Source organism: Herpailurus yagouaroundi, unplaced genomic scaffold (assembly GCF_014898765.1).
Source record: "Herpailurus yagouaroundi ecotype Mexico unplaced genomic scaffold, PumYag 185, whole genome shotgun sequence".
Lineage (NCBI taxonomy): Eukaryota > Metazoa > Chordata > Mammalia > Carnivora > Felidae > Herpailurus > Herpailurus yagouaroundi.
The window spans coordinates 13,376,084-13,393,445 of record NW_024412416.1 but is presented as its reverse complement, the minus strand read 5'-3'; positions in this window follow the sequence as shown (position 1 = coordinate 13,393,445).

Here is a 17,362-nt window from a genome sequence, read left to right as displayed (position 1 = left end):
CTTCTGTTTCCTTTCCTTTTAAGGGGTGGGGGGGTGGAGGGACGGAGACACAGGGAGAGAATCCCCAGCAGGCTCCGTGCTCAGCACGGAGCCGGATGTGGGACTCAGTCTCGTGACCCTGAGATCATGACCTGAGCCCAACCCAGGTGTTGGATGCTTAACCAACTGAGCCACCCAGGCATGCCAGGGTATGAATTTTAAAACAGGGACTTGTGTGATAAAAATTGCAGCAGGGCTGTATCAACAGAAGAGAAGAGAAGGGATATGAATTTGAGCAGTGACTGTTCAACAGCACGGCGTGGCTTCGTTTGATGTACACTTGAGTCAGAAACACACACGTTACCGTATCGACGTATTTCTTGTTCCTGGGCTTAACAACTGGGTCAGTGGTTACGTAGGGTTAGTAAGGGATTTAGAGAAGAGGAGGTGGACGGCAGACGCGGCGAAGAGAGAAAAGTATGTTTACTTGAATTACCCAGCAGAGTTTCAAACGTGACATATAGAAGAACGGAAAATGGTCACTGCGTTAGAAATGCTGTTTTTTCCTGTTCATTGAAGAGCTACGACTTGGAGGCAGAACATTTGGGTTCACGTGTTGCTTTTCTCACTTCCTGGCGTTGAAGCAGGAGGCAAGAAATAGTACCTCTCTGAGCTTTTAAATTTTTTTTTTCAACGTTTATTTATTTTTTTGGGACAGAGAGAGACAGAGCATGAACGGGTGAGGGGCAGAGAGAGAGGGAGACACAGAATCGGAAGCAGGCTCCAGGCTCTGAGCCATCAGCCCAGAGCCTGATGCGGGGCTCGAACTCCCGGACCGCGAGATCGTGACCTGGCTGAAGTCGGACGCTTAACGACTGCGCCACCCAGGCGCCCCTCTGAGCTTTTAAATGGCCTCTGCACGATCATGATAATTACAATGCTAGCTTCCCAAAATTATTAAAGCAACTTATTAAGAAAACAGTGTATGTCTTAGTGCTCCATAAACTATAAAGAGTCACACCTAATGCATGTATAACTATGCTTATTCAACATAATTCTGGATACATTTACTTTTTTTTTTTTTGTCTCTTTTAAAAAATTAGCGGCATGTCCAAACGATCTTCTGTCTGCATAGTGTCTGAACGTGGCTGCCTCTTCATTGGTGCCACTGGCTGTCTGGGCCTCAGAGTCAAGGCGATGTCTTATTTATCGGAACATCAAAAAATTAGAGGGACGCAAGGAATGAGTTTGCGCTGCAGAATCCTCCGGGCCCGAGCCCAAGTCCCAACTCAGCCACTAACACACTATGTGACCTCGGATATTGTATTTACACTCTCAGTGTGTCTGTTAACTCAAAAAGAAGAGAAGAGAATGCCACGCACTGCTTTATTGGGGGGATTACACGGGACGCAAACAAAAACTGGGGCAAAGAGACATTTAGTATTGGTCAAGAGCTGTATGGATAAAGTATCAGATACCAGACTCAAGGTGACTCAAGGGAATTTGTTGCCTCAAGTAACTTGGAAGTGCAAGTTTGGACATAGCTCTATCCACAATCTCAAGATCTATCATCAGGGCATCTTCGACTCTCAGCTCTGATTCTCCTTGTGCTGGGATCTTGTTCTTTCTGACTATGGTTCTGAAGATGGTTTCTGCTTCATGGCCAGAGGTGGATTGAAAGGGAAGAGTCTTGCATGCACACTTAGTAGCACACTTATCAGAAAGTGAGCATTGTTTACATATATATAAACACATACATGCACTTTTATCTATGTCCATCTCTAGATATCTATAGGTGGATGAAGAAAAGTAGAGCGAGAGGGAGGGAGGGAGGGAGATGATAGATAATGGGAGGAAGGAAGGAAGAGAGGGAGGAAGGAAGGGAGGGAGGAAGGAAGGAAGGGAGGGAGGAAGGAAGGAAGGAAGGAAGGAAAGAAAGAAAGAAAGAAAGAAAGAAAGAAAGAAAGAAAGAAAGAAAGAAAGAAAGGAAAGGGGGAAGGAAGGGAGAAAACATTACATTCCATGTCATGGCTTTGATCTGGAAGTCACCAAGTCTACGACTGAAGTTCCCATTAAATCAAAGATTGGAAGAGTCCACTTTTTTAAAGAAGAAGGAATATTGAGCAGACAAGAACAGTACATACCCACTCATGTTCAATTATGGCCACTCAGCATCCATGTTCCTGCTATTTTACTTTATATTTATTGAAAATAATTTTCTTGCCTGATATAAAATACACAACTACAACCCACTCACTTCCTTTGCAAAGAAAGACCCCACAAGGGCACGTGTACGTGTTTCATCTTGCTCAAAGTCTGGGCTCCACGGGTAACATGCATTATTCTTGGTCCAAATGGGGAGGCCTCGAGTCCAGTGACTGGGATGACTACAAAATAATATCCCAGTTTGGGGAAAAGGAGACAGTATCCCATTATTATTGGTACGTAGGACAGTACTGTTGGAGAGACTATACAAAGGCTTACTCCCAGGACCTGTGGATGATGTCCTACGTCAGGCAATCGGTTACACCTAGGTCACCAGGAGGATCCCAAGTTTCCATTTCCCTGCATTACCGTGCCTCAGAAGGCAAGGGGGACAAGTCGGCTTTTGGGGAGGAGCCACTTTGATTTCGTTAAGTTACAAAAACTAGGAAATGGCTTTAGAAGAGGAGCAACCCCAGGTCCCTGTCTACCAGGCTTGGACTTGTTCTGCAAACAGACTGCCTTTACTACCTTTGCTTGATTCCTGGAGTCTGTTCTGATATCTAACAGCAAAAATCTTTCTGAATCCTGTTTCTTGAATAAGGAGCCCACCTTTGCACATTTGTCTCTTAGCAACCAATTTGATGCTCTGCCCATTTTGCTATTCTTGGTCTTACTGACTTCCTTCATGGCTTGTGACTCAAAGCAGTGTAAGACATCACGTTTTGGTGGATAAAGCAGAGTTAGCCAGTCCCTGACCTTTTGTTCTTTATCTTTCCCACTACTGTCTCCAGCAGCCAGCACTCTGTTGATGGGGAATGCCTACCAGGAGATAAAATGTTGGAAATACTTGGAGATCAGCTCCCCCCACATTCTTTAAGTCTTTTGTAATGGCTTTGTAATGTGTCCATTTGCCCAGGCCGCACTATATTGCCCAAAATTTCATTACTTGTATGGTTCCTTCTTGAGTGGGCCACAGGGGAGTCTCTCGGGTAAGAGTCAGAGAGCAGAAGTGAAACGGCTGCCATTTTGTAGCCCACACATGTTGTTGCTGACTGCTGACTCTCTTTATTGAGCACAAGACAGCCCTGCACCATGGTCGCTTTTCTCCTGGAGAAAACCCTCTCGGAGGTTCTTTGACTCTGGGCCACGTGCATGTTTTGTTCCATGATGAAGACACCCACATCAACACCCACCACAAGCATAGAGGCAACAAGAACTGAATCAGACTTTAGTCCATGCTTGTGGGTTGCAGCTCATGGTTGTGGGTTTCTGCTTGTGCCCGTGGCCACCTTCATACACCTATCCATCTTCTTTTCCTGCCTGCCACATGGTCTCCAAGCTCCAGCAGTGGACAGGAGGACTATAGCCCTACAGGGCATTGTAAGGTGGGATCACTACAACGTATCTATGGCTATAAGTCTATATCTATTTACCTACCAACTTAGTGGTTCTACTCCAATGATGGAACCCTGACTGATAGGCTTAACCACTCTATTTTCTAATTAATTGTCAATGATCATCTATACTTTAACTCCAGGATGTAATGGTGGCTTCTGCAATCCAAAGGTGCTTGGTTATCTGGGCCCCATTTACCTATTTGCTGTTCCCAGTGAAATGAACCTCAATTATAACTCTGGATCCATTTCCTCTCTGCTCCCAGAGGACTGGCAAATAGGTCTCCTCCAAGAGCCTAGAGGAGGTGGCCATTGTTAGCCATTGTTGGCCACTGTTAGCCATTGTTAGCCCTTCCAGACTACTTGCTTCTTTGAAACCCACCATTTCTAGCCATAAGGCTATGTGTTAATACCAAGAATGATGTTTCAGTACACACGATTATTTCCAAAAAGTAGGACAATGGGAAACTCCCAGTTAATGTTTTTTTTTTTTCCAATTTCCCCTGGTGATAATAATATGGAAGTAATGAGAATCTCTAGCTATTTCATCAAATGTGTCCCTTTTCTCTCAATGTTCTCTCTCACTAAGGAGTTCTCTCAACAATAAAGAGTTCCCATGTTCATCCCAACAGATTTCACAGCCATATTGGGTAGATTTATTACTAACCACTGAACAGACTCCTTTTGAATGAGTTGGTTTTCTCATCCCCTCTATCACCACATTCAACATGAATGGTCTTACCAGTATGTACTCAGTTCAGTACAGTTTTAAGACAAGATGTTCAACTGGTTGTTTTGAATATTTTCCACAATACAAGTCATGCTCTAATTCCCTTCTTTTCCCACTGCTTGAAATGTATACACTTTATTGAGTTCAAATTATTACTAATGTAGTAAGCCATAGAGGGTATCTTTAGGAATCAAAGATTATATGATGTTGCCTACAAAAGGAGATTTAAGCTCACCTTTTGGCCAGTAACCAACCTCAAGACCTATAGATTCAGTGGAACCACATGAAATTACTTTTTTTTTTTTATAATCCATGAATCATATATTGGCAATCTCATTTGTTAACCTAGTAGAAAGCTCTTTAAACCAGTGTCCACAATTTGAATACTTATAAAGAAATAAATTAAGGAAGGAACCAAAAACAAACTCAACATTTCTTTTAAGTGAAAAAAAAGTAATTATGAGGAACAAAAGCATCTCTACTACCAAATAGATGATTTAGGGAGGATAGAAATAAAAACATTAAAAAAAAAGTGTTTTTATCCCCAGAGGTCTGGGTTAATCATGAGGAAATTAAGAAAGCATTTATTCCAAATTTTCAATCAATTAATTTAACCTCAATATTAGTCTATTTCTTAAGAAATTCACCTTCTTGACTATAAAGCATGTTCTCACCACACTTACCAACAATTTAGCTGTCATGGTGACTGAAGAGACAAGAATATTGAAAGATCTGACCACCCACACCTTTGCAGCTCAACCGGAACTCACAATAATGATGGCCCCCCCTTTTTATTATTTTAAATCCATAGACTTTTAAATTGGAATTTTAAAGTATGAGCTTTGTCTTTCTCTCCCATCGTAGCTTTTGATCCAACTCCAGCCAGCATGTATTCTGTCAACAAAACTCTTACTTCTTCCTGGGATATTCCCTTTAAGTTGAAATGGGGTGGATGGTAATGTAATAGACGGAGCTGTGAAAGGGACTCCCGTCATGACACCAGAAGTACATGATGCATGCTAAAGAGTTGCTGTCTGTCATTACGGGCCAGGCGTTTCAAGGGAGGGGGGAGCCAAGGGGGGGGGGAAAGGAAAGGGGAAAAAACCCCAAGACAGAATAACCAAAATCCATCTGTATTTTCAAGGGTCACTATGGAGAGGCTCAGACTAGGGCATGTGAAAGTCGGGCAGTAACACAGGGCTAAGAAGAAGGAGGAACATATAGAGTAGGAGTGAGGGAATGAGGAGGAGGGAAGTCTCACCTTGGCTGGTCTTCAGCCAGGAACCGGGCTATGTTGGGCATCACCTAATTTCCTAGGGAAAGGGCTACTGACTGCTAGGTGGCACCTCAGGGCCCCAGCCAAGCATGGTGGGGTTTAGGGTTGTGCCCCAGGGCCAGGAGGACTCTGGGAGTACAGATATATGCGGCAGGGTTAGACAGAGGAACAAGGGAGAATGGCATTGTTATTTTGGGAAACTGGGTAAGATAGAGACGAGGAAAGTGATGCGGGGGCTGAAGCCAATGAGCATAAGGGACGTGTCTGTGGGTGGCTGTGACTAACACCAAGTAAAGGACTTGTACGGTGCAATTTAAAAAAAAAAAAGTGTTATTTTCCCCACTCCACCAACCAACTGGCAGTCAAGAAGGTGGTGTGTGGTCGGCTTCTCTCTGCACCTATGCCAACTCCTCCCCTGTCTGCCTTGCTCAATAAGGTTTCTAATTTCAACAGTTGTTCTGTTGCTTGAGTTTGGGGAATTTTTGTTTTGTTATTCTTCTTATTCACAGGGGGCACTGAGTGGTGAGCAACAGGGGACAAGACGCAAGGGACAAGAAAGGTTTTATGGGATCACCACCACTACAGCTTTGGTTTCTTCCTTCCATTGAGACAGTTGGTAATGACTTTTTTTCTGGCACTTTCAGACATCTCTCTCCCCGGCATTAGCTGTGGTCCCTTACCACCATTCTGTTGTAGAATGCCTTCTGCCTGGACATTTGGAGGTTCACCCCCAGCCCCTTACCGATGAGATTCCCATTCGCGCACCTGCCCTCAGGTAACGCTCCCACTTTCATGGGGTCCACACTGTCTGCTGTCTGTTGGAGTGCACGCATCTCCCAAATTCTCTCCATGGCTGCCCTAGCCACTATGGCCACACTCACACCATCAGGATTTTTCTTTCACTTGAGTCAGATAGCACAGGACTGCATGTCAAGTTCTCCAGAAAATCTTCACCTTTTTGCCCAGCTTGAGACTCCCAGGACAGCCAGACCGAGCTTCTGCTGCCCAGGCCTGTCCAGTGTATGCTCAGTTATGGTCTCCAAGCCGGTATCCACCTGCCTCCTTTAGAAATCTGACTTCAGGTATTGTAGGACCCAGCTCTGGACCAGGGAGTAACTGACACCGGGTCTTGAGACTGGGTACCATTCCATCAGCCTGAAACATGGCCTTATTTATAAATATGAAGATGGATATACTACCCAAATGTTACCTGCCTGTGCGTAAAATGAACTTTTATGTCTCCATTTTGGTATCTGAAAATATTTTTATTCCAACAGCCCCTTTTGAGTAAGCATTTGGTTCAATATAAAATTCTATCCCATTTACTTTTAATGACCTCATTATGGCATTGAAGCCCCGACAGGCCTGACTGCTAAAAATTAATATACCTCCAAGTGCCCTCTGGTTATTTCTGAGGGCTCCTTAAACCACTTTGTGTTCGGCAGTCTCCATACCACCCTGGGCTTGCTCTCCGCTCCTCTCCCACCTGTCCACACCTGCTGTCCACGAGGCCTCAGCCTGATTATTACCGCTCATCATGGGAACTCTATACTGGCAGCCAGATGCTCTGGAAGCTTCCAGCCTTTGGTTGCCAAACATCACGGCATTCTGAGCAGAGATGGAAGAATGGCTTCTCTCCGACTGGGCACCAACTAGGATGTCTCAAGACTGGCTTGGTTTCTGCCATCAAACCCTCCCCTAAACAATTCAACCATGTTCAAGACATCGCCCTTGCTTGAAATCTTTTTAAATGTGTCATGAAAAACATTTTCTTCAGTTAGTTCCCCTCATTTCTTCTAATTTGGAGAGCTCAAATCCAGCTCCAGAGGCTAGACAAGTATAAATACGTCAGCCTCTGGAGGTGGAAAAGTATAAATACTTGTGATGGGGTGGCCTGAAATGGATGGGGAAATAAACTATAATATTGGCTTGGAGGTCAGACAATGGACTTGGACAATGAGCACCTGAGCCAAGCCATTAGTCAAGAGGTGCTTACCTTGTTCAGCAGACATGGTTACCCCAGCCCTCACCCCTGCATTTTTCTTGTGTCACCCTAGAAAGAGGAGACAATCCAAGGCTGGCATACATTAAGATATCTCACATCTAGGTGTGTGGGAGCTTGGATCATGATCGAATTTATTTTAGAAACATAAGATAAAATATCACTACCAGATCCTTTCTATGGAGGGCAAAGTTGAGTCAGGGAGAGCCAGTCATGCAGCCAACAGGTGGCTGGGCTGGGATCTGAACTTCTGTAGCCTTGTACTCAACCATTATTCTTAATATCCTCAGTAAAATAGTCAAGCACTCTACCATTCACCAGGCATGAAGAGACAACTAGAAAAGAAGGTTCTCATTTTTTTACTTTGTTGTCTTGCACACCATATTTTTCATGTACTTGAGGATTGATCCATTAAAAGCACACAGAAATCTCCTTAATGGATTAGGAACAAAAATTTGAACTTGTCCAAGCTAAGTCACATTGGGATCCTTCACAAAAGGTGTCCCAATGACCAGAGCTGGAACGTGTTCTCTTTATTTTCTTGTCTATGAGGTTTTCTCTAAGCTAAGGATGGCCTCCACCTATCAGAAATGCTGCCCCAGGAAAATTTCAAATGGCTTCAGGCATAAGAGTCAGCTTTGTGGGACTCAACTTGATTTCCAGTGGAAATAATTTATCTTTGGCCCTGATTCACAGACTGAGTGGCTCCCACTCGTGAACCCTTCTCTTCAACTCAGACATCCAATAAAACTGGTAATTAAAGTCATGTAATCATTTAAAGAGTTAACCTCTAATTAAGATTGCTTAATTCTGAATCCAAGTTAACGTTATTTCAAACATCTTAACTAATGTTGTCCCAACTCTAGTTACAAGAGTAAAAAAATATTCAGCTCTATTTTACATCTTACAGAAAAGAGGAGGAAGGTTTCTCCTACCATAAAAAACAAAAACAAAAACAAAAAACAAACAAACAAAAACCTCCCCTAAACCCAAAAGAAGAAGCTTGGGGACAGACAACTATTTAGAACTTTCTAGCTTCAGACCACAGACTTTGTGGTAAGGATGACAGAACTCCCCAGTACCTTCTTCAAAAGAGGACTTTTTTTTTTTAATTTTTTTTTCAATGTTTTTTATTTATTTTTGGGACAGAGAGAGACAGAGCATGAACGGGGGAGGGGCAGAGAGAGAGGGAGACACGGAATCGGAAAGAGGCTCCAGGCTCCGAGCCATCAGCCCAGAGCCTGACGCGGGGCTCGAACTCACGGACCGCGAGATCGTGACCTGGCTGAAGTCGGACGCTTAACCGACTGCGCCACCCAGGCACCCCAGAAGAGGACTTTTTATAAGAGCTTCCATTTGCTTCCCATTCTTTACTTAACCACACAGGTTAGGGGTCTTGTAAGCCTTCTGCAACCAGGAGCCCTGATGCAATCCCTTCCTGGGGACTGGGCAGAGCACTTGGGTGCCAGGCAGGAGTTCTGTGCATTTGGGGCAATAGCTTGCCATAGAGATCACTAGCAGCCAGTGCCCTGACTCAGTCAGGATAAATGACAAGGAAAGTCAGCGTGATTGTGCTCACCTGAGGACTACACTATTCCTGTGCTCTTGAATTCTTGAAACTCTGGCCATGACATCCAACATGTCTGTGCATTTATCTGTCTCTGCTCTCTCTCTCTCTCTCTCTCTCTCTCTCTCTCTCGGATATTTACCCTCCATTCTAGGCTGACACAAGAACATCACCAGATATGCCATGGAGGAATGTGGCACTCTCAAGAAACAATGGTAAAATGAGCAGCTGAAATGAAGAAGCATGGAATGAAGAAGTAAGGAAATGATTGGGAATGGTATGTTGGGATGGGGTTGGACACATTGGGAGACAACGAAGAACCATTGAGGATTCTGAATACCCCTGGCCTAGAAAAATGCCTAACCCTACTATTTGCCTGTCAACACAATGTATTGCAATTATAAAAGTTTAGTTTGACTTTGTATGAGAACAACAGATCAGTTCACACCTGAGAAGCACTTACTTCTAATGCTTAAGTATGACAGATACAATTACAGAAATCACTAGATACGATGGTGATGGTCCGTTTCATGGGTCAGCTTGACTAGGCTACACTCCTAGTTATTCAATCAAATGTGAAGCTAGATGTTGCTGTGAAGGTATTTTGTAGATGTGACATAGATAGATACAGAGATAGAGATAGAGATAGAGATAGATAGAGATAGAGATAGAGATAGAGATAGAGATAGATAGAGATAGATACTATCTAATAAAGGAGTTTATCCTGGATAATGTGGGTGGGCCTGACCCAAGGATCTGGAAGAAGAAAGTCAGACAGTGGACTATAGTCAGCCCTTGCTGGGTAGATTCCAGCCTGTCTTACCTGTCTGCCCTTTGGATGTCAGACTAGTCTAGCCAGTCCCGATGATAATATAAGCCAATTCTTTGCAATAAATATCTTTATATATGTGTATGCCACACTGGTTCTGTTTCTCTGATGTAACCCGCACTGATACAATATGCATCAAATTAAATTTATTGTATTGTTGTAGTATTGCATTTTTTATATAATTCAGTGTCCTCTTTTTCTTCCTTTCCTCCCTCCCTCCCTCCCTCCCAGTCTTCCCCTCCTCCTCTTCTTCCCTCTCCTCCCTGGCCCGGGGGGTGGGGTCGGCTCCACCTCTTCCTTTTCCTCTTCCTTCCTCTCCTCTTCCTCCTCCTCCTCCTCCTCCTCCTCTTCTGTCTTCCATCTTTGACTTTGTAGAAAAGTAACTCCTGAGTGGCAGGTCACCTTCTTTTCTGGCCCCAAAGGAAGCTTTGGGACCAAGCTTTGGGAACAATCTAGAAGGTTCATTGTACTAACCCTTTGCCAGAGGTTGTCCCCAGCTCATCGCAGGCTGAAGTCTTTCCACGGCTGTCTGCAGCTTTATGTGATCTCACAATCCAATTCACCCAGAAAGGTCAATGTCAATCCAGACCTTTCTTTGTCCAAGTTCACAAGAAAGCGGGACAGAAAGTTTCTCATCCTTCCCATGATCACCGCATCCTTAAAAGATAGGATCTGCCTCCTGAGCCTCCACCTGGACCCAAGGGTCATGCTGAATGTGGCAGCTGTCCTGGGTCACCACCATCTGAGTCACCCTTGCCGGGCCTCCCCTAATGGACCCTCTAGTGCTGTATCCGCATGACTGGGATCAGTGCACGTAAGCAGATACTGGCCGGTCCAGCGGGGTCCTGAGAGCCAGCACTTACAAATGGGCCCACCCCCTCCTGTCACCCCACCCTGGGCACAAGCCTGAGGCCTCACCCCTCAGCCTTCTTACAAACAGCCTGCCTGGGTTTCAGAGCCATATTACCTCAGTCCAAAGACCGTATTTCTGTAAACCTGAGACAAACCTATTTTCATAGTTTAACGTTTCTGAAATTGGTAGTTTTCTTGTAAATGAGTACATTTTATGGGTTTTGCCTCTGTGTTTGCTTTTTTCTTTAAGCCACTAGTTTCTATACATCCTCTCTTGCTCCCCACCCAAAAAGCTGTTAACACGTTGTTTCAGTTATAGTCAAAAACATCTTAGGATTGACACTTCCAGAAAAGATGGAAGCTCACTAAGGAGGGAGAGCTCCATCCCAAGAGTCCCAACAGCCCTGATACAAACAGCCACCATCCCTGTGAGTCACTCCGATAAGCCCCTCCTTGGTCTAGGTCCCCTCAGGTCCTCGTTAACTCCAGGAAACTCTGACCTCAGACAGAGCCGCCGCCTTGCCATCGCCCTATCTCTCTATTTAGATTTGACACGCTTCATTCTGTCGTTGTGTGTCAAACCACAGCCACACGTGTAGTACAAGTTTCATCTCAGAAGTTCAATTTAGATACCATGGCAGAATCTCTCCTGACTGTTCTATTAAGGCACACCTCACAGAGCCTGTTTGCTCGTGGAGCCTTTGGTGGCCTTCGAGTCCTTGCTTGTTGACATGCCTCTGGCTTCCTCGCTTCTCCCATGATTAACTCATTCCCGAAGCTATCTGCTTTAGACAGTCACTGTTCGGTAGGGACACCGAGACCGCACTGTTTCTTGTCTACATGGACGCACTCTAAGAATAAAACGGTAAGCTATTCATAGTCCTGAGAAGACAATGTGCATACGTCAGAACTGTCCAGGATAAACTGGGACCTATGAATTCTCCCCAAGCATAAGCCACCATGGACAGACAAACACTTTGCTCCTGGTCACGTCATGGATTCCTTGCAGCCCATAGATTGGACCTACTCGCTCTTGGATTACAGGCTTTTCTTTGATCCAAAGAGGCTGGTCAGGATGGTGTGGCCATACAGAAAACAGCATGGCTGTTGGGGTCTGAGGCACAAAAATAATAAATACCATTAAATGATCATTACCACGTGCCCGTGAGCCAAGTGCCATAAGTTCCCGACTTTATGAAGTAAGTACACGCTTATTCCTTTCTTTTGAAGATAGGGTATATCATTTGGGCAAGATCATTCAGATGGGGGGTGATGGAAACAAGATAACACCCACCCTCCAGAGACCAGCCTGTAAGCTCTGTACCTTTCCCTTCCCTGCCCCAAGGGATTCCTTTCTTCCTTCGAGTTATGTATCTCAGCAGAGAATGTGAAGAACCAGGATGTAAGAGAGTCGCCCTCAGAATGGGGCTGAGGATGTGGCTGGTATTCAGAAAAATAGGTGTCTCCACCTACACTGAAGCTACACAATTATAGACTTTGATCTAGAGCAGAGGTCAAGAAACTTTATCTATAAAAGGCCAGTAAGTAAGTATTTTAGGACTGGAAAGCCATATGGCTTCTATTGCAACCACTTGGTGTGCCATTGTGGGATGAAAGCAGCCACGGACAATACATAAATGTGGCCGTTTCCAAAAAAATAATAAAATAAAATAAAATAAAACAACAAAAAGCTTTATTTACAGAACCTGACTAACTTGAAAGGCTAAACCATAAATTTCACAGTCCGGCAGCCAGCCTCCTCAGGTCAAGACTTCAAGGACAAAGTTGTCTCTGAAAATGCTTCTGAGAAAATGCGCTCAAGTTCTCTGAAGGTCGTAGGGACAGGGGTGCCACACCGCTAAGGGGGCTAGCAGAGCAGAGAAGGTTCCAAGTATAGAAGGAGTCATGCCCTTGCCCCTGCCACCCTCCAACCTGGGAGAGGAACTCACAATACCAAAATAAGTCGGCTTGTTTGTAAAAGGAGAACATCATTAATCTACAAATGACCAAGTAACAATTTCCGGGGGGGCTTCCTAAAACTTTCCTTGTTAATTCAAAATATCCTAGCAACAACTTCCACAAATCAGGCTCCACTATCAGGAAGGCACAACAGCACTAATGAAAGGCTTAATGATTAAACTGAACTTCTAGAGTCAAATGTTCTGGGTTTTTTTTGGTTTTTTTCCTAATGATATAGGAAGGAGTTTTCAGAGGGTTTCAGGGGGCTAAGAAATGCACTTTGCAGGGGAACAAAAGATAACCAAAGTTTCCTACTAACAAATGTAGGACAAACATATTCGAATGGCACATTCTTTTTTTAAGGGGTATTTATTTATTTTGAGAGAGAGAGAGAGAGAGAGAGCAGGGGGATGAGCAGAGAGAAGAGAGAGGGAATCCCAACCAGGCTCGCTCAAACCCACAAACCATGAAATCATGACCTGAGCCAAAATCAAGAGTCAGATGCTTAGCCGACTGAGCCACCCAGGTGCCCCTAAATGTTACATTCTTAACTTCCCAGTCTTGAGATTGAGGAGGCTCCAAATCAAATGGGAGAAGGGGCAGCCAAAGAAAAATTTGCTCTGTCTGGGAAATTAAGGAAGCCTACAGCTCTTGTGGAGATCCAGGGACTGGAAGTCTGAACCCCACTCAAGTGCCAGAGAAGTAGTAGAATCGTAACCAAGGGTTGTAAAGCTGTGTGCAAGCCTCGCGAGTTTGACACCAGCGTAAGAGTTAAATGTTTTTACTTGAACTTACTAATAAAAGAGTCATGATCCAAACCATTGTTGATGAGTTCGAAAAGAATCCAAATGCACCTAGATGTGCTTCTGAATTCTTTTAGAACAAGACAGAATCAAAGATGTCTAAGATGTTCTCTCACCCTTTCCTGGTTCCCTTATTCTTCTCACCAGAGGCTATTACTTGTTTCTTATGTAAATTTTGCAGATGTCTCTGGATATACAGCCATATGTGGATGTTCCTTAAAAAGAAAAAAAAAAATGACGGTATGTGTTACACATTTTCTAGCTCCTCTTTTTTTTTTTTTCTCATTTAATGGTATCTTTTGAAGCTCCTTCCGTCCACCACTTTTTTTTTTTTTTTAACGTTTATTTATTTTTGAGACAGAGAAAGACAGAGCATGAACGGGGGAGGGTCAGAGAGAGGGAGACACAGAATCGGAAACAGGCTCCGGGCTCTGAGCTGTCAGCACAGAGCCCCACGCGGGGCTCGAACTCACGGACCGCGAGATCATGACCTGAGCCGAAGTCAGCCGCTTAACCGACTGAGCCACCCAGGCGCCCCTCCATCCACCACTTTATATAGAACTGCCTTTTTCTTGTCTTGTCTAGTATTCAATTGTATGAATGTGTCATAATTTATTTATGGACATTTTGGGCTTTTACAAACTTTACTACCAAACAATTGCTTCCATAAATATCTTTATACAGATATAATTTTTTGTATATTTTGTCAGTAGTATAAATTCTTAGGAGCAAAATTTCCCAGGTCAAGTGAGTATGTATACGTTTAAAATTTAACAGATTTTACTCCATTTCTCTCTTGGAGGTACCCTGATTTTTATTTCCAATAGCAAAGTATGAGAGTGCATATTTGACTTCAAAATTTTTCTTGAATCTTCGACTTCTAAATTTTTATTGACAATATATATATATAATAAAAGTCTGGCTGTAGTTTTAATTTACATTTACCTTATGGTAAGAATTACTATTTGAACCACTCTTTATAGATTTAATAGCTCTGTGCATTTTACTTTCCGTTAAGGTGCCTAACGCTTGCTTTTGATTCTTAGCTCCTTAGTCTTTCACTAAGTCTTTCCTGTTGATTACCAGGAGCTCTTAACATGCTAAGGAACGTTAGCATGGGGGGCACTTGGATGGCTCAGTCGGTTAAGTGTCTGACTCTTGATATAGGCTCAGGTCATGATCTCACAGTTTATGAATTCTAGCCCCATATTGGGCTCTATGCTGACAGCATGGAGCCTGATTTGGATTCTCTCTCCCTCTGCCCCTCTTTCCCTCTCCCTCTCTCCCTCTCAAAAATAAATAAATAAACACTTTTTTAAAACAAGAAAATTGTTTTGAGCCTATTATATAGTTGCAAATATTTATTTTCCAAATTGTGGTTTGTATCTTTACTTTCTGGCCTTTTATTTTTTTGTCCTGTAGCAATTTTCAACTTTTATCTATTTACATTTATCTGTTTTCTCTGAATTTTGAGATCTTATCATTCTTAGAAAAACCTTCCCTGCTATCCCATCATAAATATAAATTCTCCTATACCATTTATAGTATTTTATGGTTTTAGCATTAACTTTTAAAACTCTTATGAATCTAACATTTATTTTGGTATAAAGTGTAAGATAGAAACCCAGCTTCTTCCTTTTAATTCAGATCAGTATCTACCCATCATTCAGTAATTCAGATTTTGCTCACTGGTATATCTTTCATCATATATAAAATCCTACATGGATTTGAGCTATAGTTGGACCTTCTCTTCTACACACTGTTCTCATTATTTTTATTCTTTATAATAAGTGTGATATCTAGTATAGCTAGCTCTCTTTCATTATTTTCTTGTATAATTTTTCCTGGAAATTATGTTTATTTTTATCTACATGAAACCCTAGATTTATTTTTAAAAGATGGGCTCAGGGGCGCCTGGGTGGCGCAGTCGGTTAAGCGTCCGACTTCAGCCAGGTCACGATCTCGCGGTCCGTGAGTTCGAGCCCCGCGTCGGGCTCTGGGCTGATGGCTCAGAGCCTGGAGCCTGTTTCCGATTCTGTGTCTCCCTCTTTCTCTGCCCCTCCCCCGCTCATGCTCTGTCTCTCTCTGTCCCAAAAATAAATAAACATTGAAAAAAAAAATTTTTTTTTAAAATAAAAGATGGGCTCATGTTAACTCTATTTCCTAAATTCTTGTATGTTTGAAAGTGTGTGTTATATTTATATGGTAATAGTAGTTTGGCCGGGTATAAAATTCTGAGGTCACTTTTTTTTTTAACCTTAGGAATATTATAAACACTATTCCAATCTCTTGTACCATAAATATGTATAAATATTTAATATGTATATACACACACATATATATAATTCATGGTATAGTCTCTTATATACATGCAGGATGAGGGATGAGAGGAGAGAAAGATGGAGAGAGAAAAGAACCCTTAGGCCAGTTTTGACTTTTTATCCTTTTTAAGGGTGGATTGGATGTTTTTACCTGGATTTCCAAAACAATATTCTTTATCTTTAAAGTTCAATAACTTTATTTGTCTAAGTCTTATTGTTGGATTGTTCTGTGTTCATTTTTTCTCCCTTTGGCACTATAGATCTACAGAGTCAAGTGTTATTTTCCTTTGAAAATTTTAAAAATTATTTATTTAGAGGCACCTGGTTGGTTCAGTCAGTAGAGCATGAAACTTTTGATCTTGGGGTTATAAGTGTGAGTCCCATATTGGATATAGAGATTACTTAAAATGAAAATCTTTTAAAAACAATTTTAAAAATATAAGTTATTTATTTAGATGATTTTATTTGTTCCTTTAATTCAGCTTTCTTTTTTGGACACACTGATAGTATGTGGGCCAGATAGTCTTTTATTCTTTACTTTTTCTAGTCCTTTTAACTCTTTGTTCATTTCTTTTTTATTTTGCTTGTGTATTTTAATCTCTCCCCATCTTTCTTGCTGTATTTTCAACAAGGCCATTTTACTTCATGCTCTTGGAAGTGTGGCCCTTGTTTTGGTGATGATTTTATTTTTCTTTCTTCATGCCATGCCCAAGGTTTGCCAGCTCAATGTTTTTTTCTTTAATTTTTTTTTTTAAAGTTTACTCATTTTTGAGAGACAGAGTGTGAATGGCGGAGAGGCAGAGAGAGAGGGAGACACAGATTCTGGAGGAGGCTCCAGGCTCCAAGATGTGAGCACAGAGCCACATGCAGGGCTCAAACCCATGAACCATGAGATCATGAATGAGCTGAAGTCAGACGCAGAACTGACTGAGCCACCCAGGCGTCCCTGCTTGCTCAACGTTTTATCTCTTTGGGTTGCCTTGCTCTATCTTCCCTGAATATTTATAACCTTTCTTAACGTGATTTTTTAAAAATTATAAACCACAACTTCATTGTTAGTTGTTATTAACCACAAGTTTATTATTACTACTTTTGTTGTTGTTATTTCCATAGCAATATATTTTGTCAAAATTTTCAGCTGTTTTGTAGCAACATTCTTCTGGTGAGTGTATGACATTTAGAAAGTAAAAAAAAAAAAAATTGCATCTTTACAGCACCAGTTTAAAACCTTAAGTGCCATTTGTGTTTCTTTATCATATTTTTATCCATTAATTTATTTGCAAATATTTATCGACTGTACTATGTGTTACGCATCAGGCTAGGTTCTAGGGAAATACTAGCAAATAAAACAGAGACGACCCTTGATTTATGGACCCTGTGTTATATCTTATGCTGTTTGTCAAAAATTTACATGAAAAATAAAAGTAGTCACGTGTAAACATACA